The sequence below is a fragment of the Natator depressus genome, chromosome 21 (genome assembly GCF_965152275.1).
Source record: "Natator depressus isolate rNatDep1 chromosome 21, rNatDep2.hap1, whole genome shotgun sequence".
Classification (NCBI taxonomy): Eukaryota; Metazoa; Chordata; order Testudines; family Cheloniidae; genus Natator; species Natator depressus.
In genome coordinates, this window is record NC_134254.1 from 4,299,285 (window position 1) to 4,320,370 (window position 21,086).

Below are 21,086 nucleotides of genomic sequence, written 5' to 3' on the forward strand. Positions count from 1 at the left end.
AACTGGGAAAAACATCAGTTAGTAGATCAAAACGTTTCATTTTTATTTTGAGTGTTTTCCCCGCCTATAGTTAGCTTAACTTTTGAAAGGAAAAATTGTTTCAAACCAGGAAGCCAGAATTTTTTAGGTCCAAAAAGGTTGAAATGAAATATTGTGACAATTTCAAAATTCTTCCAAGAAATTTCCCAAGGGTCACTTTCTGCAAAAGTTTCTCTTTAGGCAAATTGGCATTTTCTAGTTGAAAAATTCCTGACCAGCTCTAGTAATTTCTAGCTGGTCAGAGTGCACTGGGTGGCTGGCATAGAAAGCTGATCAGACTTCAGAGAGAGAGGAGGATTTTTGCAGGATCAGACTTAGAGGCAGGTAAACACCACTACCATACTGCCTCATCTCCTTAGTACAAGGGTATGTCACCTCTGTTGTCACTTCGTGAGGGTTACGGGGTGATACAAATATTTCCAGTTGGCCTTTGTTTGGCCCTTAACATCTGAAATATAACAGAAGCTTCTCTGATACCTCTGGGAATAAAGCCACATTGTTCTTTCTACCTTTGGGTTGTTCACCTTGCCCTTTAAATTGTCGGAGGTCTCCTGCAATACCTCACATTAGCCTGACCTTTTCACTTACAATCAGCTTCTGCCTTGCTGAATTTAGACAGAAATAAAAACAAACCGATTCTTCACCAGTGTAAACACCGCATCGTTAACAGACAATAGCCCTCTGGTCTATTCTCCAAAGGAGGCCTTGTAACTTCCAGCCCTACCTCGCCTGCCAGTAACAGGAAGTGGCTATTAACAACATCGATTCCCCTCTTAGCAGTAAGAGTTCCCCAGGGTTCTACTCTGAGGGCTGCAACTCTTAGATGCTCATTAATGAGCTGTCTGTTTTCGCACAAAGGCCAGGACCTGCATGTATGCAGATGACACCATGCAGCTATGGGAGGTGGCAGGGCCCAGTCTACCATCAAAGCCACAGCACAATCAAACTTCAACAAGGTCTGCTCTCAGCTTGAAAGAAAGAGCCACTCATTTCCCCGCATATCTGGAACAAAAACCTATTGGTGTTAGTGCAATTGTGGCTGTTTGCGCACATGGGATTTCCCTGTTCTCCTGTCATTGCTCAGTAACAATGCTGAGATCTAGTCTAAAGCAGGAACCCTTTTTTCTTTTTTTGGTACGAGTCATGGGGCTTTCTCAGCATTCCACTGCCAAGTGGCTTGACTCATCTTGCAGCGTAACTATAAAAATCCTTCCAGTGTGTACGTTAAATTGGCTCCCCACCCTCTATGTGCTGGCAGCACATTGATCAGTGCTCACTTATAAATGCATATCCCTGTGCCCAACTTATCTGAAAAACTCCACAACCCTTCAGAAATCTTCATGGTGGGAACACCCAATCTGCCGCCGGTGCCAATCAGGCCCAGGGTGAATGCTCTTTCTTTCTCATGCCTCTCTGGTCTCTAAAGCCAGCTCTCTGACTGTTCTCTGTCATTTAACCCTTGTGTTTAGATGGAAAACATTTTAAGCCATTCACATGCCCAACAGCTTCCCTGTGACTCTTCCCAGCTCTGCACATGTTACGTTAATTGATTTAATACTGTAACGAATCTGGAGCTACTTAGGAGCTTCATGGTTGTCACGATGTGGCCGGGCATGGTTCCCTTCAAACTTCACAGTGAGACTGTGAAGAGAAGACACATCCTCCTGCTCCCATAGCACAAGCCACTGTTGCATGGAGAGTTGCTGGAAGTGTAGGGTCAATGGAAACCAGTTCTAGTTCCACCCAGTAGAGAGCACATGCGCCGCCCCCCCACTAGTTACTTTATTACAGGGCTTCTAGAAAAAAGGAAGTCACGTGAATTTGTTCCGCACCTCTCGCCCTGAAAGCTGCTTTATAGACCTGTTCTTACAGTGCAGCCACCTCCGGGCTGAAATATGGCATGCAGCAATACTGTACAGAATTTCAGGCCAGGAAATGAAGAATACCGCATCTGTTTCTGACTGCAGCGGGGACTTAGGGAGGAAGAATGCCACTGCATGAGCTGGAAATTGTCCATAGTTGCAGAGCTACCACACCTGTGAACAGTTCCATGGGATTTTTAATGACCACTTGTGGTCAGGACTTTGGTTTTATATCTCAACTGAGTGACAGCACCTGAAGCTGCACAGTGCAATGATTATCATTTCATTTTTTTTAATGGAGGATCCGTAATACCCCTGCTACCCTCATAGGCTTGACAGACTGAATCTGTAGTATGTTTCTATCTTCTTTCTTACCTTGCACAGAGATGGAGAAATTTGACCCCTGCAAACGTGTAGAGGGCTACGAGGAGATTTGCTCACACTCAAACTCTTCTTAGAAGTGATGAGCGGGGTGGGTTTTTTGTTTGTGTGCATTTTTGTTTTGTTTTTGTGGGGGCAGGGGGTTAGAATTGGCAGTATCTTCACCTCCACTGTCTCTAAAGCATGAAATACCCACTTGGCTGCCTCCACTTTCCATATTGGTATGTACATACTCAGACTATGCTTCAATGAGATTGCTTAACTGTAGGTCTTTCAATAGCATTTTTGTATCGCTCTAAAAATTACACCACCAATACTGTCCCATGGTGATGCATTCAGTCTTTGATCCAAACGCCCCTGCCCCTGTTTTGGGTTCTGATTAAATCCTATGCAGTAACTTAACATTAGCTTAATGTTTCTGTTTTGGGGAAGAATGCACATTGAGTATCTAGCATCCTATTAGCCAGAACGCTATGAAAAGAAAACAACCTTATGGCACACATCAAGCTTTTCATGTGCTGCAGTCCATCCGCCAACGCTTGCATTTAATTCTGTGGCATACCTAGGTTGAGGAGAACTGTATGTTTTTATTAGCCTTCTGATTAGATTCACACACTTCACTGCTAGCAAGCAAAAGGCTAAGAAAATAGGTTTTCTACTGGCCACATGTTCCATCTTAGAGCCCAGAATACAGAGGCACTTCAATAATTGCTATGACTGTCCATTCACCAGAGATTTAATAGACCAAAAAGTGGAGAGTAACTAACAAACTCACAAGCGTAAAGTAAGAGATTCAACAAGCAAAGAAAAGTCTATTAGATATTGCAACCGTGTGCGGTATTTGTGGGGGGAACATATTGTAGTACCTTTAGGTATCCCTGTGGGTCAGGGTTTGTATGTATGACTGTGTTCTACTTCATGGGAGAGGGTTACCACAGCTCCTTCAGGAACTAACATGGGGATGGACGAGGATGATTAAGGTGATTACTCACATTGTAAACTCTTCCAGAGAGGTACCACCCTTTGGGGAGGTTTGCTTACCCTGATTCAAACTGACTTTCCAGAGACTACGGGGGAAAGGGCTTTTGGCTTAAAGAGTCTGTGTCTGAACCGGCCCAAGGGCTTTTTTTTTCCCCCTCTGATCCAGCAAATGAATATGGCTGTGTCTCTCTGGGGAGCAGAGGCAACCCTGGTGAAAGGGCTGGAAGGACTTTGGTTTCCTGGGACCCCATGAGACTGATGGGTGACCTCTGGTAAACCTTTAGCATGCATATAGGAACTCTTATTGTTTTTCTACATGTTATCTCTGTAATGCTTTTACCTTAAGAAAAAGGGTGCTTGCATAGAAAGAGTAGGATCGTTGTTTCTAACTGCTTGCAATACACTGTTTGTCAACCTCTGAGTGAAAGCAAAACCTTAGATAGATTGGTTTGCTGGAGTTACCACAATGTAAGGAAAGGAGCTGAATAGCCTTCAAACCCCGGTCTGGCATTGAGAGATGTGGGTCTCCGCACACCAGCGATGATGGCTGGGAGCCGGAAACCTTAAGTGGATGTCCTCAAGAGATCACAGAGGCGCAGTTATCCTGAAACTGACAGTCCATCAAACACAATTCCCCCCCTACACACACACACACACACACACACACTACATCGAAGGACAAACATGTGGGGTCAGATTTGCAAAATAGCTCAGCGCCCAACTTACACTCAATATGCAGAGTTGTTTTGAAAATCTAGACTGCATAGTTTGTGCGTGCTGCAATTACCCCACCATCAGATAATCTCACTGTGAATGGAATAAATGAGAAGTCACTTTTAAACTCCTACTCAACACCAGGCAGTGATTGTGCTACCTCAGCATCTCCTAGCCTAAGAGGAAGATACCAGGGTTAATGCAGGCACCTGAGGAATGTTGCATTTTCATTGGTGCCCGTAGAGTCCTATAGGAAGTGAACAGACAATGGAAAGAGACTAGAATGAGAGTTCCATGCTTTCTATCTTTGGGGTACGGTAGCAGCAGAGCTCAGAGTAGCATTCCACTCCTGACCTCCTACTGGAATTAAACCAGGCTGCCTAGAAGTAACTCAAGCAAGAGAACCTTTAGTTATGAGTAATGACAGCAAAATGAAGCAAGGGTACGAGACGACAAAGCATTATTCAGCCTTCTGGAGGGCCATGAGCGCTACAAGGGGCTGTGTTTGCATACAGTGGCAGACCAGGCCCTCGGGCACTCTAAATGGGACGATTCTGCACAGAACACCAACTCATAAACTGAATGGGCCACACCCAAGAAATACAGAACCAATTTGCGCCTGATTTTGCGCAGTACTGAACACCACCAATTTCCTGTAAAGAAGGTAGGAGATGAAGGCTCTCTGCACGTCACAGAAGAGGCTCAGAACCCCTTTGTATCAGATTCCTTCCACCTTTGCACTATAACCCGGTGGGAGTCAATCACCAAGAGAGTTCAAAGGAAATGGCTGTATGTGTGAATGGACCATAACACAAAGTGAGATCCTTTCTAGGGGTTATTCTTTCCTCCTTTCCCCCTCCTCCCACCACCAACCATTCTATTTAATTCTATAGCAGGGATAGAATCCTCCATGAAACTGCGTAGGATGGTCTGAAAAGCATTCATTTTCAATTACATTTTATAGGACTTTTCCATCAGGATAAATAGCCATGTCTCTCAAGTCACCATTCAGATACCCATATTATACTATGCCATTTACTCTTTTGGGGCTTGATAAAGCAGCAACTAGGAGAAAGCTTTGAATATCCGGTTTAGCTTTCCCATCCAATCTAAGCACCAGCAGCCTGAGACTGTTCTGGGTGGATGGTTTCTTGGCAATCCATTCACTTACATTTAGAATGGGATGCTGTAACTGGTGCTTAGACTCTACAGCAGATGTAACTAATTAGCAGAGCCCTCCATGAAGTGACGGTCTTGCTGTCCACATGAAATTCACACCAGGATCCTCACAGTAGACAGGAGACATGGCAGCCAAATGGGGCCTGATCCCCTTAGCCCAGGCAGTAGGATATTTGTTCATCTGGTCTCAGCTGGAAGTTGCTCTTTGGCAATTTGAGGTAGGTCCCATGTACGTGTGAATTGACTACAAATGACTGAGGGCCCAATTCTGCTTGCCTTACTCAGGCTAAATCCAAACTCAGTTCAGTAATTCTGCCCACTGCTGAGCTGATGTTTTAAAAAGCATAATGCGTCAGATGTAATCCCTTACCCACAATGGCAACCTTCCTCCTTCCGGTTTCAGTGCAAGGTGCTAAGTGCCTGAATAAGGGCTGTAGAATAGGGCGGTGCATTTGTAATGCCATAATGGTTCAGTGTGTGTCACACACCCTCCCTCTCCTGGCTGCTCCACTTAAGAAAATAGGAACCTACTGTAGCTACCAACTAATGCATGTATTGCTTGAGTTCCAGTGACAGAGGTGCAGGCGTTCAGTGTTGCAAGTACCAGTTTCAGTGCCTGCTAACTACCTGTGCTGCCTTGGTTGCTAGGGAGATGAGCCTTTTAACGAGCTTAGCCCCTTGCAATAATAATTCTTGCATTTTTGTAGCACATTTCACTGCAGCTCACACAGGGCTTCACAATCGTTCTTTAATTAAGCAGCGACTTGTAAAGCTGATATGAGAGAGGTATTATGAACCCATATTACAGGGGAGTAAACTGAGGCAGTGGGTGCAGAAGAGACTTGCACACAGTCAGTCAGTGGCAGAGCTGGAAACCAGGAGATCTGAAAACCCAGGAGTCTTGATCACCAGTCTGCTGCTCCAGCCAAATGTCAGCTCATCTAGATACTCCTGTATTTAATGAATATAGGGGCACAATAACTTGGTTTCAGTGCTATAACTTCCTGCTTGTTTGTCCAATCAGTCAACTGGACTAAAGACCAGTCAGTTGTAAGCAACTTATAGAAACTTTCACACGGTAGAAGAGCATTTATATTTTATTTATTTTAAGGTGGCTTTGCTATTAAGTCACTGCAATAAAAGCTCCATTAACCTCTCTGCTTGTCGTATAGATGAGCTGGAATGATTTCAGTGCCACGAGTAGAAATAAAGAAATCCGATCTTCATTTTTCAAGCAATTAAACTTTGTAAAATAAACTGTGTGCATTTCATTAAGGAAATGGATCCATCCGCACTGGGAATGCCACTTGTGAATATTTCCTTGTAATGGAAATATGCACATGTTGACAGAATGAGTTATTAGAAATATATTTACAAACAGCTATTAAAAGGCCCATGTATATTGCCTATATATATTTTTCTTTTTTATATAGTATTTGGTTAAGTAGTTTGCCAATCTGACCTGACTAGCTTTTCACAAAGGAGGGAGAACCCTGATACATTTATTCTTACCAGAGAGATGCTATAAGTGGGAGAAGGCCACATTACTGAGGTCTTTATCTATCAATCACTGGAACCTCTGAAAGCCAGTATCTGCAGTGTGTGGTATCTTGCAGTTCTTGTTTGTGTGAAATTCACCCAAATGTAGACAGACAGCCTGAAACCTATGTACTCTTTACCTATGCTCATTTGTGCACCTCTTCCATTGAAATCCCTGAACCTGATCCCTTCCCACTCAAACTGGCTTTAATGGAGCTACTCCTGATTTACACCAGTGTAAGTGAGAGGCGAGTCAGACCCATTAATGGGATTTTTGACTGCAGGATTAGGACTAGATTTTGTGCTTGATTAAACTGTACAAAACTGGCATGATCCAGAGGGAGTTACTCTGGATTTACTTTGGTATCCATGAAAGCTGGGTCTCACTAGCTAAGATAGGGCGAGGAAACTCAACTGCCATCTTCCAAACTTGTCATGTAGTAATTATGATAAATATGAGAGTGGTGAGGACTACGTAAGTATCTAGATAGAACACTCTTGTAAAATATTTAATGAGATGTTTGCCTAGGAGTCAGGACTTTTGGGTTCTCCTCGTGATCATGTTGCTGTCCTGCTGTGTGACCTCAAGCATGCCACTTCATGCATCTGTGACTCAGATATAACAGCATCTGCCTATGAAACAGATAGAACCCGTCCAAGGTAATGCTGTTCTATGAGACCCCGTTAACGGTTTGCCAAGTGCTTTGAGATCCTGGGCTGAATAGCACTATAGCAGCACAAAGCAATTGCAATTGTTGTAGTCTTTTTCTGCCTTCCCAAATGCTTTACCTCCCTGGAGTAATTTTGGCCTGCCTCTAGCAGACTCTCATTTTTCTCTTTGGCTAGACACCATGTGGAAAGTTCCATGTGTTACTTACATTTGATTGCAGCAGCATCTGCTGATTAATGACAAAACTACTGAGAGAGTGGGGAAGGAACAGCTTTAGTCTGTGCACTCTTCTGTTGATGGTCTCAACCATTTTGATCTTCTAGGACATGTCCATTAGGCTAATTTTCTGGAGCACTCTCTCTCTCTCTCTCTCTCTCCACTATGGTGCCAATTTAGCAAAACAGTTAAGCATATACTTAAGTCAGTCCCTACTGAGCAAAGAACTTCAGCACCCGCTTGAAGTCAATGGGACCTAAGCACATGCTTACATTTAAGCACATCTTTAAGTGCTTTGCTAAACCTATATCAAGATCGTGAACATAGCCTGGAGACATAAGGAGATTTAGAGGAGCTAACAATTAAAAATCTAGATTAATTGAAGATACTATTCTTAATGAAATTATCTGCAGATATATTTCTCCAATCACCAGGCCAGCTGTGCAGATGGGCAACAATTAGTTAAACTATTCAATGGATTTAATATTTTAATTAATCAAATTATTTGTTGAATCTTGTTAATCAGCTGTACCAGGGAGTAAATTCTGATGATAAAAATGTAGGACCATGAACTGCTGGCACTAAGGTCCTTGTAGATTTGTCAAATACTGAGCTAGTATTCATAGATCCGTAATGCCACAGGGATCATTACATCATTTAGGCTGACCTCCTGCATGACACAGGCCATAAAACTTTACCCAATGATTTCTATATTTAGCCCAATAGCATGTAGTTGAACCACATCCAATAGGATTTGGCTCCTGAGCCTTCATTATCTCCATCCTAGACCTCTATCGTTTGACCTGTGTAAGTTACAGCAACAATGTTTCAATTGAGTCATTTTAAAAAGTCATTTAAACCCCAATCTTGAAAACACTTAATGAAGGTGCTTTGACTTCACTAGGACTACCAGTGTGCTTAAAGTGAAGCACATGTATATGTGTGCACAGGATTGGGGCCTAATCCAGCGAGGCTGAAATTCGCCCTTCTGTAGATGACTCATACAATCCCCATTTTGCAAGCGTGAGTCTTAAAATCCTCTGACTCTTCTGTGCAGAGGTGAATTTCACCCACAGAGAGAGACTATAAAACTGGAACTCAATAGGAGGAATACAGCACTCCGTCCATCGTTCGCTCCACATAGAACAAGGCAGAATGCCTTTGTGGGGTCATTGCTGGAGACTCCATAAGGACCCCTCCAATCCCATCTTCTAAGAGAAAAGGGTTGATGTTTGGAAGTGAATCCTTGGCTCCCACAACATCGATAGATAGCTCCTTCTCCATTTTCAAATCTCCTCCTCTGACCTCCTCCCTCTGTCTCTGTCGTGTGTCTTGGACGTGTTCTAAATAGCACAACAGTGACTGAAAAATCCTTAGGCAGGTCCCATGACCTGGCCACAGCCACTGATTCTGATGCTTTAACTGCTATTTGAATACTGTTGCTAGATGGAATGCAGTGGAAGGGATTGGTTGTGGAGTTGGAAGTATTCCTTTGCAACACCATGACACGCACTATGAGTGGGAGAAACCAACCATTCTGTGACATTTAAAAATAAAACTTTGCAAAAGTTGATCCTTTTTATTTTTTACAACTTTTGTGAGACCCGCCTTCTCTCTAAATCACACAGTGATTGCATGTTCTGCTGTGCTTCTGCACTGCTCTCTCTTCGGATGGGCTGGAACTTGGGACTGGAGGACATAACCGTCTGTGCTTTGTTTAGAAACAGTGACACAGCTAGAGAAAAGACTCCTCCCAAAGAAGCCCATTATCTGGGTAACAATCAGCAGGCAGGGTTTGTTAAAATGGTGCTTTAGGAACTTTTTGGTATGGAGAGGAGGACTTGGGAGATAACTGGATGGGGAAAAGAAGCCACTAGTTCCATTCATAGAAGGGCACAAGCATCCTTTGAGCCAGAAGTCTTTTTGTGGAAGAAAATATATATCCATGAATGAAAGCTTCTGAGGAGACAGGTTAATAGAGTCTTAGGCATTTTCCAATGCCGAGTCCAACAGCCTGTCATAATAGTAAGAAAGCCCAGGCCTTAGGGAAATGTTTACCACTCTAATAGGGAGATACTGTCCTATTTAATCCAAGGGTACCTAATATCTGTACTGATACATTTACCTTCACTGTATTATTCAGCCACTAAATTTCTTTCTGTGCTGTGTGGAGTTCCAGGCCAAGTGTGGTCGCTGGTGAACAAAGGAGACTAAACTAGAACTCAGAGTGTAGAAGCCTAATTATTTGTGTCTGTCGTTGTTGATTTCTTTAGTAAATGCTGTATTTCCATGTATCATGGCAGTATCTCTCAGACCTCTCTGTAGGTTAAAAACATGAAATGGAGATGCTTTTTATTTTAAAAAAATAAATAAATAAAAAATCCACTTTAAAGTTAATCAAAAAGGAGCGAGTCTCCCTCCAAACAAGTGATTTTGCATGGCATACATACGTGTGCACACCTGGTCTTGGAGAAGACTTCTGGAAATGCAAGTTCCCTCCTGAGTGTGCTTCAGTTGATGAGAATCCTGTTCACGAGGAAAATCATCTTTGAGAGCAAGATTTTTTTTTTTCCCCCTTACCAAGCGATTGATTTGGTCCATAAGATGCATCCAATCGTTGCATCTGGTAATATAATTTTATTATCCATTTTGCATATGATCAATACGATAAAAACACAGAGGAGCCAAGTAGGTTGTTTCTGACTATAGCAAAATGACAAAGGGGCATGCTCCAGCTCCATGCTACGTGTCTCGTGAAGCAGAAAAGCAATTCAGTCAGACTAAAGGCTGCAGATGAGGCCATATACTCATGGCAATAAATGCAAATGATTTGAATTCATTTCCCTGGTAAGAGAAGGAGAAAAAAAATTAAAGCTAAAGATGTTGCAGATCAATGAATTCAACTTTAAGCTGGCACAAAATTAACATAAAAGAAAACATGATACTAAAAGGGGGGAATAGATTTCACTAAAATAATCTCTCAGCTAATGAAGAGACCTGCTCTGTTTTTTGAAGTACCTCTCTGCACTATTCCCCCCCCCCCACCCCCACCCCCGCCCCAATCATGTACAAGAGCATCGGGCCTAACTGCAATCAGTCTGCTGAGAACAGCTTGTAAATATTTGGGTATTCATTGGCCCATGAGAACAAATGGTCCTCCCTTAACATCAAAGAGTGTCTTTGCCAGTTCCTTTTGTTAGGTAACAAATGGTTCCTTTTTTTGAAGCACATTCATGTTTTCAGGGTTGCATTGTTTTTGTTAATGAGCTATGACATTTTTTTTTCTCTCCTGTTTAGTGCGGGAGGGAGAAGTGGCCCGGGCCTGTTTGTTCATCAAGAAACAAACAATAATAATTAATTATTTTATTCTTTTAATGAAAAGAAAGACAGAAGCTCACCAGTGCAGAATACAAACCTAACTGGATTCTCCTATGAAACATTTACTGCAGTGATGCCCCTAAAGCCTGCTGAATTGCTATTGTAAGTTGTGGTGTTCTGGACCATTTATAGCAGAACTGAAATTGTGAGCTCTTTAGGACAGGGGGTGTCTTTTTATATATATATGTGTGTGTGTGCGCACAGTACCTAGCACAATGGTGTCCTGGTCCTTGACTGTGGCCTCCAGGTGCTACCACAATACACATAATGAGTAAGAGCTTTGTAGAATTGTTTTTAAATAAGGATTTCACACTGAATGGATTTTTTTTTCTAGCCTCTGGAAAACTTTTCTATTGTAAATTTTAATTTAAATTACTTTTACATTTAAATCATGGTGATATTCTGTTGGTTTTTATCAGGAATTCCAGTAGATCAAGAAAGGAGGAAAATATGCTCTTGTAGAATACTATAGTACTCTTTTTATATGACGGGAACAGTGGCCTTTTAAATAACGCATTAGAATGGGATTTGAGAGCTGAGTTCCATTCAGAAAGCTTATGCTCAAATAAATTTGTTAGTCTCTAAGGTGCCACAAGTACTCCTTTTCTTTATTCAGACCTGTGTGACCACTTAATCTTTCTGTGGCCCAGTTCCCCATCTCTAAAATTGGGATGACGATCTTTCCTTTGTCTTATCTATTCCTTATGCTGTCTTTATTCAGTTTATAATCTAAAGCACCAATTCACCAGGCTATCCCTATTCAGCAAAGCACACAAACACATGCTTAATTCTAAGTATATGCTTAAGTGCCATTGAATTTAATGGAATTTAAGCACATCCCTGAAGTTAAAAATGTGCTCAAATGCTTTTTTTCTAAATATGGATGGACTGCTAACTCAGGAGCTTAGCCTATATGCTCTTTGGGGCATGTACTATCTTTTACTATGTGTATGCACAGCAGCTAGCAAAATGGGGGGCCCAGTTTTTTTTGAGGCCACTAGATGCTTTTGAAATACAGATAAGTAATAACGCTCCGATACAAATTGATGGGACCACCGAATTGTAGTAGTTTGAAATGTTAGTGAAAAATACTGTGGTGCGCAGCTCCTACAGTAAAAAGAACAGGAGGACTTGTGGCACCTCAGAGACTAACAAATTTATTAGAGCATAAGCTTTCGTGAGCTACAGCTCACTTCATTAGATGCATAGAATGGAACATATAGTAAGAAGATATATATACATACAGAGAAGGTGGAAGTTGCCATACAAACTGTAAGAGGCTAATTAATTAAGATGAGCTATTATCAGCAGGAGAAAAAAACGTTTGTAGTGATAATCAAGATGGCCCAATTAGATGGTTGACAAGAAGGTGTGAGGATACTTAACACAGGGAAATAGATTCAATATGTATGATGACCCCGCCACTCCCACAATGATGCCTACCATAAATACATGAATGCTGTAATTTTGTGTGCGCGCATAGAGATTGCTTTAGGTTAGGTAGCTGCATGAAAGGGAATCTAGTTTTGTCTGTACTGTTGTATGGGCTAAAACTTGCCCTACCATCTAAAGGCTGTGAAATGGGTACACATACAATCTATGTTGTCAAAGCAGTTTTAATCAGTGCTTTTTATTCTGGCTCCAGATACAGCCCTACTCTGCAGAAAGGGATAATCTGAACATGGTGGTGAGGTTGAGAGGGGCTGTGCGCATGGGTTCTGTGACTGCTGAGGGAAGGGTCTACTGTGGGTCCACATGAATGTGCAGAGAAGCTGCAGAACACATACTCTAAAGTTACATGATAGTGGCGGTTCCCAACCTTTGTAGGCAACTCTGCTAGATTACCATGGTACATCTCAGCTGCACCATCCAGAAAAAAATTTTCCCTGCTTTTCCTGCAACGACCTCTACTCCCTAATAAAGAACTTGAATGCCAGCCTCTTTAAACTCCATTGCATCCATGTCTTGTAATGTGGCCGATTGCTCAAGGCTGGGGGTCACAGTAATTTTAAATTCAATTACATGGGAACAATTTTATGGGAAGTAGGCAGTGGTGGTACAGAGGCAGTAGCCTGAGTTTCAGGAGGGAAGACATGTATTGCAGGCAGCCAGCCATGTACCAGTGGCAAAAGCATTAAGTACTAGTACGTGTAACAGTGCTTAGGAACCTCTTATGTAGAAGGCACTCATTATCTTAGCTCCTGTGTAAACTGGAATTATAACACTGAACAAATAAATATGATTTAGGATTTGTTTTCAGGACCACTGATAATTCAGAATGATTCAAGCCCTGAAAATGCCAAGGGAAATGGAAAGCTGAGAAGATTCCTGTGCCAGAATCATTCAGGAATTTGAGAAGTTCATCAGATGTTGGCAAAATTATTTCTTTGGTTTCCTCCGTTGCCAATCAAAACTTCCCCCCAAACTCTGTCTCTAGCCCAAACAACATCGAGTCATGCATCAGAAATATCTAAGCATTTATAATTGGAAGCGGTCTTTTCTCTTTGTCTGGGCTGGTATATTTAGTGGGTTGGGTTGCAGTGCCAACAAATATTTGCCAAGGAAAACTTTCTCATTTAAACCTTCAGCTTATCCAAATAATGAGGGAAGAGCTGGAAATGGGCCTTGGCAGAGTCAGAGGATTTCAGAAAACACTGCTCTTTTCAATTTTTATCTAGCCCATCCTTATCACTTGGATTGAAATAGGTGGTTGGACTGCTTACCCATATGACCAGCAGGGTGCATAGGTTGCATAGCACAAGGATTAGTTTATAATGTCAATCACGGTTTCAGCATAATGGAGTTTGTAGTTGGACATTTTTTATTAATTATTTTCTTCTGCCGTTACCTCATTCAAAATTTTGGCCCCTTATTAATCTGTGGCCAAATTCCACCACCAGTACTCATGCTGGGCCATACTTTTTACTCCATGAGAAGTGCTACTAAGGCCATATATTCTCAGCAAGTCACGAGAGGAATCCCTTCTTGGTAGACTCAAGGGCGCAGCCATGATGGCTTGATAGTTCAGGAACGTGATAATGAGATGCAAAATGGATGGGGACCAGATCCTCAGTTGATATAAATGACTTCAACAAAACTACATTGATTTATGCCAGACAAGAATCTGGCCTTTTGTGTAGCTAGTTTTTACATGGTAGCTAGTCTTAATCCATCCCAGGCCAGCAGTCATCAAAAGCAATTGCCAAGTTGTAGCTCTTCAGTGGCTTTATGAAAGGAGTTGATGGTCTCAGTCCATTTGTAGTGAACAGGAATCTACCTTAGTAAAACAACAGCCATCCTTTCACAACTGTCCCCCGTTGTTGGCGGCCTCCGTGGAGAACCCAAGGACTGAATGGTCCTGCAGACAGAACATCCCCAGGGGTATCCTGTCCAGAACATGCCCGAGGCATAGTGAGGGCATCGAGATAAGCTTTTACTGACACTGCTGTGCTCTGTCACTGCTCAGAGGTGTTCTGTTCTTCATCTAAGTGTTAATGCAGTGCTGGATTGACAGCTCAAGGCAGACCACCAGCATGAGGTCAATCACCCTGGAAAGGGCATTGAAGTTGTCCAAGCAGATGTGTAGGCCTTCTCCCCAGGACTGTCAGTCCAACACTGTGCTAACACTGAAATCCTGTTCTGATGGCTTCTGAAGGTCTTCAGTAACTGCCAGGCCTTGTGCACTGGGGTGAATTTCACCTTTTATACCCAGAAGAGCTTTTTTTCAAGGTCACATTACTGAAAACTTATTCTCCAGTATGAGCCAGAAATGGCCCAGACAGCTGAGCTGACTGTGATCTCATCCCCTTCCCCTGGATCTGAAGGGTCAGACTCAGTGATCTACGGGCCTGCTCCAAAGCCCATTGAAGACAGCAGGCAGGAGTCTTTGGAGCTACCAACCCCACAAGCTCACTGCAGTTATAGAAGTGGTCCCCAAACTGTGGGGTGTGCCCACTCTGCGCCTCCCTAGGAACAATTGATGGGGCATGTGGCAGGGTGGAGTTCCACCCCCAGTCATAGCTCCACTCCCCTCCCTCAGCCCAGCTCCACCTCTAGCCCCAGCTCCTTCCCCATCTCAAGCTCCACCTTCAGCCCATACTTCTCTGCTGAGAAAGCCTGGGCTGTGCAGTAATGGAGGGGGGAGCGTGGACCGATTCCATACCGGTAAGATGGGGGCGCGACAGGAAAAGTCTGGGCACCGATGAGTTACAGCAACACACACAAGGAAGCAGCATGTGTCATGGTGAATGCGAGATGAGCTGCAGAGAGGACCAGAGGGAGCATGGATCACATCTCCCCCATGGCACTTTTATCTGTTTTTTTTTTTTCCCCCCTCCCAGTTCCATTATATCTTTCTCCATCATTTGTGAGGAAAAGAGAGGCGAGCAAGGTGCATGGACAGAGCTCCAAAGGGACGATTTTTTTTTTAAACTTCTTCACTGCTTCACTTTCATCTCTGGGCTCTTCAGACAGGGAATATTTAATTGGGGTCCTGGTGAAATAAAATGTTAAAATATATTGAAAGGCAGCCTTTTCCCCTCTGTTGTAACATTAATCCCCCAACATCCGTGGGCCCCTTGCCAGCTATTGAACCAAAGAAAGGAGCTGGAGGAGGTCCCCCTCTTATACATCTGGCTGTAGTGGGAAAAATCCCTAGATACCCTTATCATACAGAATCCAATACATGAATTAAATCTGACAGATCTTTCCGCAATAATCACTTGCGCACACACAAAATAAATCTCCCTCTGTGATTTGTCTTTCTGACTCAGAGCAGACTTCTCTGCAACTGTGGGGTAGAATGGGAGAGGGGAATATTTGTTCATGCACAAAAGCTGGGGAGCGCTCTCTGATGTGCAGCACGTAGTGGGAAGATGCATTGTTAAGTCTTATTTTACACACACATGAACGATTCTTGGCGGGGGGGACCGGACGGACACTTTAGCCTAGAAGCAGCTCCATCAAATTATTTTCAGAAAAAATGAATGATACTCTTACAAAAATAAATAATTTAAATAAATCTATATTCTTAATGGCTTTTATCAGGATTTGTATAAAAAACCTTAAACCCATACCTTCCCCTTCCCTCCACCCCTCCCCTTTTCTGAGCCTGGCTGGGCTCCCTCAGGAGAATGGAGCTTCTTTTAAACTTCCATGTTTGTATTTGATTATGAATGTCGTCCCCCCCACGCTTCCCGCCCCTCACAAAGAAACTCTTAAGCAAGGATGAAAATCCAGCAAAAGAATATGAAATGATATGCAGATTTGAGGCGCTGCATTCCTTGGTTCCTTACAAATGCTTTATAAAACTCTCAGCAGAAAGATTAACAATAATATACCCACCAAAAAAGGATTTCCAGCTTTTTTTTCCTCCTTCCAATATACAGTGAAAAATCCTGATCCTTGAACTACTGTGGGGGGAAAAGATGAAATTAGGGTTTCACAAAGCTTGTTTTGTATTTTTATTAAAATACACTAGATAAAGGATCGTTAAAGGAGATAATACTGCAGGATAAAAAAACATAGTTCCAGCCAGTCTTGACAATATGCTCCACAATCTGTTTTCATTAGGACAGTAAGTTTGAAATGATTTCTTTGAGTATAATGCTAAAGATGCCAAATGATTGCTATCAGTAATGTACATAGTGTACAGTTTTATCCTTAAAATAGCCTGCTAATAACAGTGCCCACCTTTCAGACTTGGCGATATAAATGATTACGGTGTGTATATGGTTAGTCTGAGAGGTGCCCACACTGTATGCTGGATATAGCACATAAAAAAAGTGAGGCCTTTTGCTTTTATCTGGTCATGTTATGGATGAGCTAAAAAACCAAAACCCTGGATTTAAACTTCTCTCACACTTCGAAGAAGTTTGCTTAAGCAAAACAATCGGAATTGCGCACGCGCACATTCTGAGCCAGATTTTCCAAAGAGCTCCGCTCACTGGGTTCACACTGGGTGCTGAGCTCTCAACAGTGTAGCTATAAGAGTCACAATGGGACCTGCTGGCTACTGAGATTTCTGCAAATCTGGCCCCAACTGTAAGTTCTGGCAACTTAAAAACCTGGCTCCTAAGACTCAAAGAATGTACCCTGTGATAGTGACACTTGCAGGTAAGAGTGACTCTCTTTAGATTGTAAGCACTTTGGAACAAAGACTATCATCGTTTATGATGTGTATGTATACATCACCTAGCACGTTGGGGCCTCTAGATGCTACTGAATAAAAATAATTAATCATGATGATTCAGAAAAAACCTCACTGCCATTCCTGACAATTCAGCTTCAACCCACAAGAGCAAGCAAATCAAAGCTGAGTGGTGAACCCAAGGTTTACAGGGACAGCCCAAGCCCACAATAATGGAGGAAGGGAGATAATCTGAGACAAAACAGCACACGTGACATCCATGGTGCCAGTCCAGATTTTCAGGATGAACTCTGAATAGCTCTAGACTTTTATCAATAGGAACTTTTAACTTGACTTTGAGTAAAACCATAACAAGGGGAGAAGAATTATTTTATCCCACCTGTGCCTGCTGCCCACTGATGGCAAACCAGGAATGCTCATCTGGGGGCTGGATTTGGCCCTTACAGATTATTAAGATGCAGATTCTTAGCAGGACAGGCTAGAGTAACTGCTCTTCTGTTTCATGTCAAGGGCTGTGTAGAGACTCCTCAGTTAGTTAGTCAATGAGTGACACAATGGCCTGGAATAGCTCATTTCTGATCAGTTACAGTCCATTGGGTGAATGCATAGCCCATCCCTGCTCTGTAAGCCATGTGCTCAAAGCCTTCTGAAGTTCTCTGCCCATGTGTAATAATCTCTTGTTCAAACAAAACCAAACCATTGTTTAAATATCATTCCAAGAACCATAGTTTGTGGGGTTGTTTTAGAGTGAACACTGCAAAAAGCAGCCTAGAGACACTTGATGATTCAGGGGCAATTGGTAATAGAATACAGAGTCTGTTGGCGAAGATTTCAAAAGTGACTAGTGATTTGGGGTGTCTGTGGGGTTTTCGGGGGGCTTTTTCCTTATGAGCCCTAAAAGGGGCTTGATTGTCAAAGTGTTGAGCACCTGTCTTCTGGGAATATGGCCCCTGTTGAATCTGAAGGGAAATATGCAGCCCCAGAAATGTCAATTACAAGGATGCAGCAGGATATTTATGGAAAGAGTTATACAGACCTTTGTGGTGTTTAGACGTATAACGGTTACGTTATTGGAACATTTTGGGTCCGTGAATGAGGTGGATGTGTGTGTAATTGCACTGAAACTTGGCATGCTGCTTGTTTTACTGTCATTTCGATATTTAGCCAACCGGGAAGCTACTCTGCTTGGATCTGCTCAAATTGCAGGGCAATACTAGTCACTGAGTATTTGTGCAATAAACCTGCAAAGATGATGATAATGAGCCATAATATGTTTTTAGAGTAGCAGCCATGTTAGTCTGTATTCGCAAAAAGAAAAGGAGGACTTGTGGCACCTTAGAGACTATGCTCAAATAAATTTGTTAGTCTCTAAGGTGCCACAAGTACTCCTTTTTTTTTTTGCGAATATGTTTTTAAGCACAAATAGTTTTGTGCAACAGGTGTAAATATCATATACATGTTTTCTGTGGAAAAGGGTTGGCAAAGCAGAAATGTAATTAGCATTCTGCATGTTAAGAGAATTAAAGAGGGCAGGTTGAATTTTATTCCGCCCTCATTGCCCCATTGAAGTCCATGTGTTGCATGGTCACAAGTAAAGCAAATTTCAGGTTTAGATATGTATCAGTAATGATGATGGGTGGAGATGCTTTGGCCTAAAGATAATGAGCCAGATCCTCAGCTGATGTAAATCAGTGTAGCAGCACTGATGTCAATAGAGTGAGGCTGATTTACACCAGCTGATGATCTGGCCCAGTATTGTTGTTCCAGGCCACTCAACACTCCATGGTCACTCAACTCTTCACAGCCAGTTTGGGTCTCCAGTTCCCGTCGTCGTGCTCCAGGAGCACAAAGTTCTGTCACTTCAGCATCTCTACTCTTATTCCTATCACAGCAGTGCTTGGAGGCCCCAGCCGAGATTCAGCCCCATTGTGCTAGGTGTGGTACAAGCACATAGTAAGAAACAGTCTGCCCCCCAAGAGATCACAGTCTAATTAGACAAGGCAGATGGGGAAACGGAAGCACACAGAAATGAAACGACTTTCCCAAGATCACATTCACAACTCAGCAGCAGAGTGAGTCCTAGACCTCAAGCTCCTAATGTCCAGGCCAGTTTTCCATCCACTCCACCGCAATGGCTCCACTTGAGTAAGATCATCAATATTCGCAATATCAGGCCAATGACACACATAAGAATGGCCATTCTGGGTCAGACCAAAGTTCCATCTATCCCAGTATCCTGTCTTCCAATGCTAGGTGCCCCAGAGGGAATGAACAGAAAAGGTAATCATCAAGTGATCCATGCCCTGTCACCCATTCCTAGCCTCTGGCAAACAGAGGCTAGGGACACCATCCCTGCCCATCCTGGCTAATAGTTCCATCAATGGCTATGCTGCATTAACTTATCTAGTTCTTTGTTGAACCCTGTTATAGTCTTGGCCTTCACAACATCTTCTGGCAAAGAGTTCCACAGGTTGACAGTGTGTTGTGTGAAGAAATACTTCCTTTTGTTTGTTTTAAACCTGCTGCCTATTAATTTCATTTGGTGGCCCCCTCGTTCTTGTGTTATGAGAAGGAGTAAATAACGCTTCCTTATTTACTTTCTCCACACCAGTCATGATTTTATAGACCTCTGCCATATCCCCCCTTAATTGTCTCTTTTCCAAGCTGAAAAGTCCCCATTCTATTAATCTCTCCTCATATGGGAGCTGTTCCATAGCCATAATCATTTTTGTTGCCCTTTTCTGAACCTTTTCCAATTCCAACATATCTTTTTTGAGATGGGGCGACCACATCTGTGTGCGGTATTCAAGATACGGGTGTACCATGGATTAATATAGAGGTAATATATTTTCTTTCTTCTTATATATCCCTTTCTTAATGATTCCCAACTTTCTGGTCACTTTTTTGACTGCCGCTGCACATTAAGTGGATGTTTTCAGAGAACTATCCACAATGACTCCAAGATCTCCTTCTTGAGTGGTAACAGCAAATTTAGACCCCATCATTGTATATGTATAGTTGGGATTATGTTTTCCAATGTGCATTACTTTGCATTTATCAGCATTGAATTTCATCTGCCATTTTGTTGCCCAGTCACCCAGTTTTTTGTGAGATCCCTTTGTAGCTCTTCGCAGTCTGCCTGGGACTTAACTATCTTGAGTAGTTTTGTATCATCTGCAAATTTTGCCACCCCACTGTTTACCCCTTCCTCCAGATCATTTATTAATATGTTGAATAGTATTGGTCGCAGTACAGACCCCTGGGGGACACCACTGTTTACCTCTCTTCATTCTGAAAACTGATTGTTTGTTTATTCCTACCCTTTGTTTCCTATCTTTTAACCGGTTACCGATCCATGAAAAGACCTTCCCTCTTATCCCATGACAGCTCACTTTGCTTAAGAGCCTGTGGTGAGGGACCTTCTCAAAGGCTTTCTGAAAATCTAAGTACGCTATATCCACTGGATCTCCTTTGTCCACATGCTTGTTGACACCCCTCAAAGAATTCTAATAGATTGGTGAGGCATGATTTCCCTTTACAAAAACCGGGTTGTCTCTTCCCCAACAAATTATGTTCATCTATGTGTCTGACAATTCTGTTCTTTACTATAGTTTCAACCAGTTTGCCTGGTACTGGAGTCAGGCTTACAGGCCTGTAATTGGCAGGATCACCTCTGGAGTCCTTTTTAAAATTGCCATCACATTAGCTATCCTCCAGTCATTTGGTGGAGAAACTGATTTAAATGATAGGTTATAAACCACAGTTAGTAGTTCTGCAATTTCACATTTGAGTTCCCTCAGAACTTTTGAGTGAAAGCCATCTGGTCCTGGTGACTTTGCTGAGCCGTTTGGACTTTACCCAGTAGAGGGCAGTCACGCACGCACGCACGCACCAGCTAGTTCATTACAGTTTGCTGCTAGAGCAATGAGAGAGAAGGGAATACACCGGACAAAGATGTTGCTTCTTCCCTACTCACTTG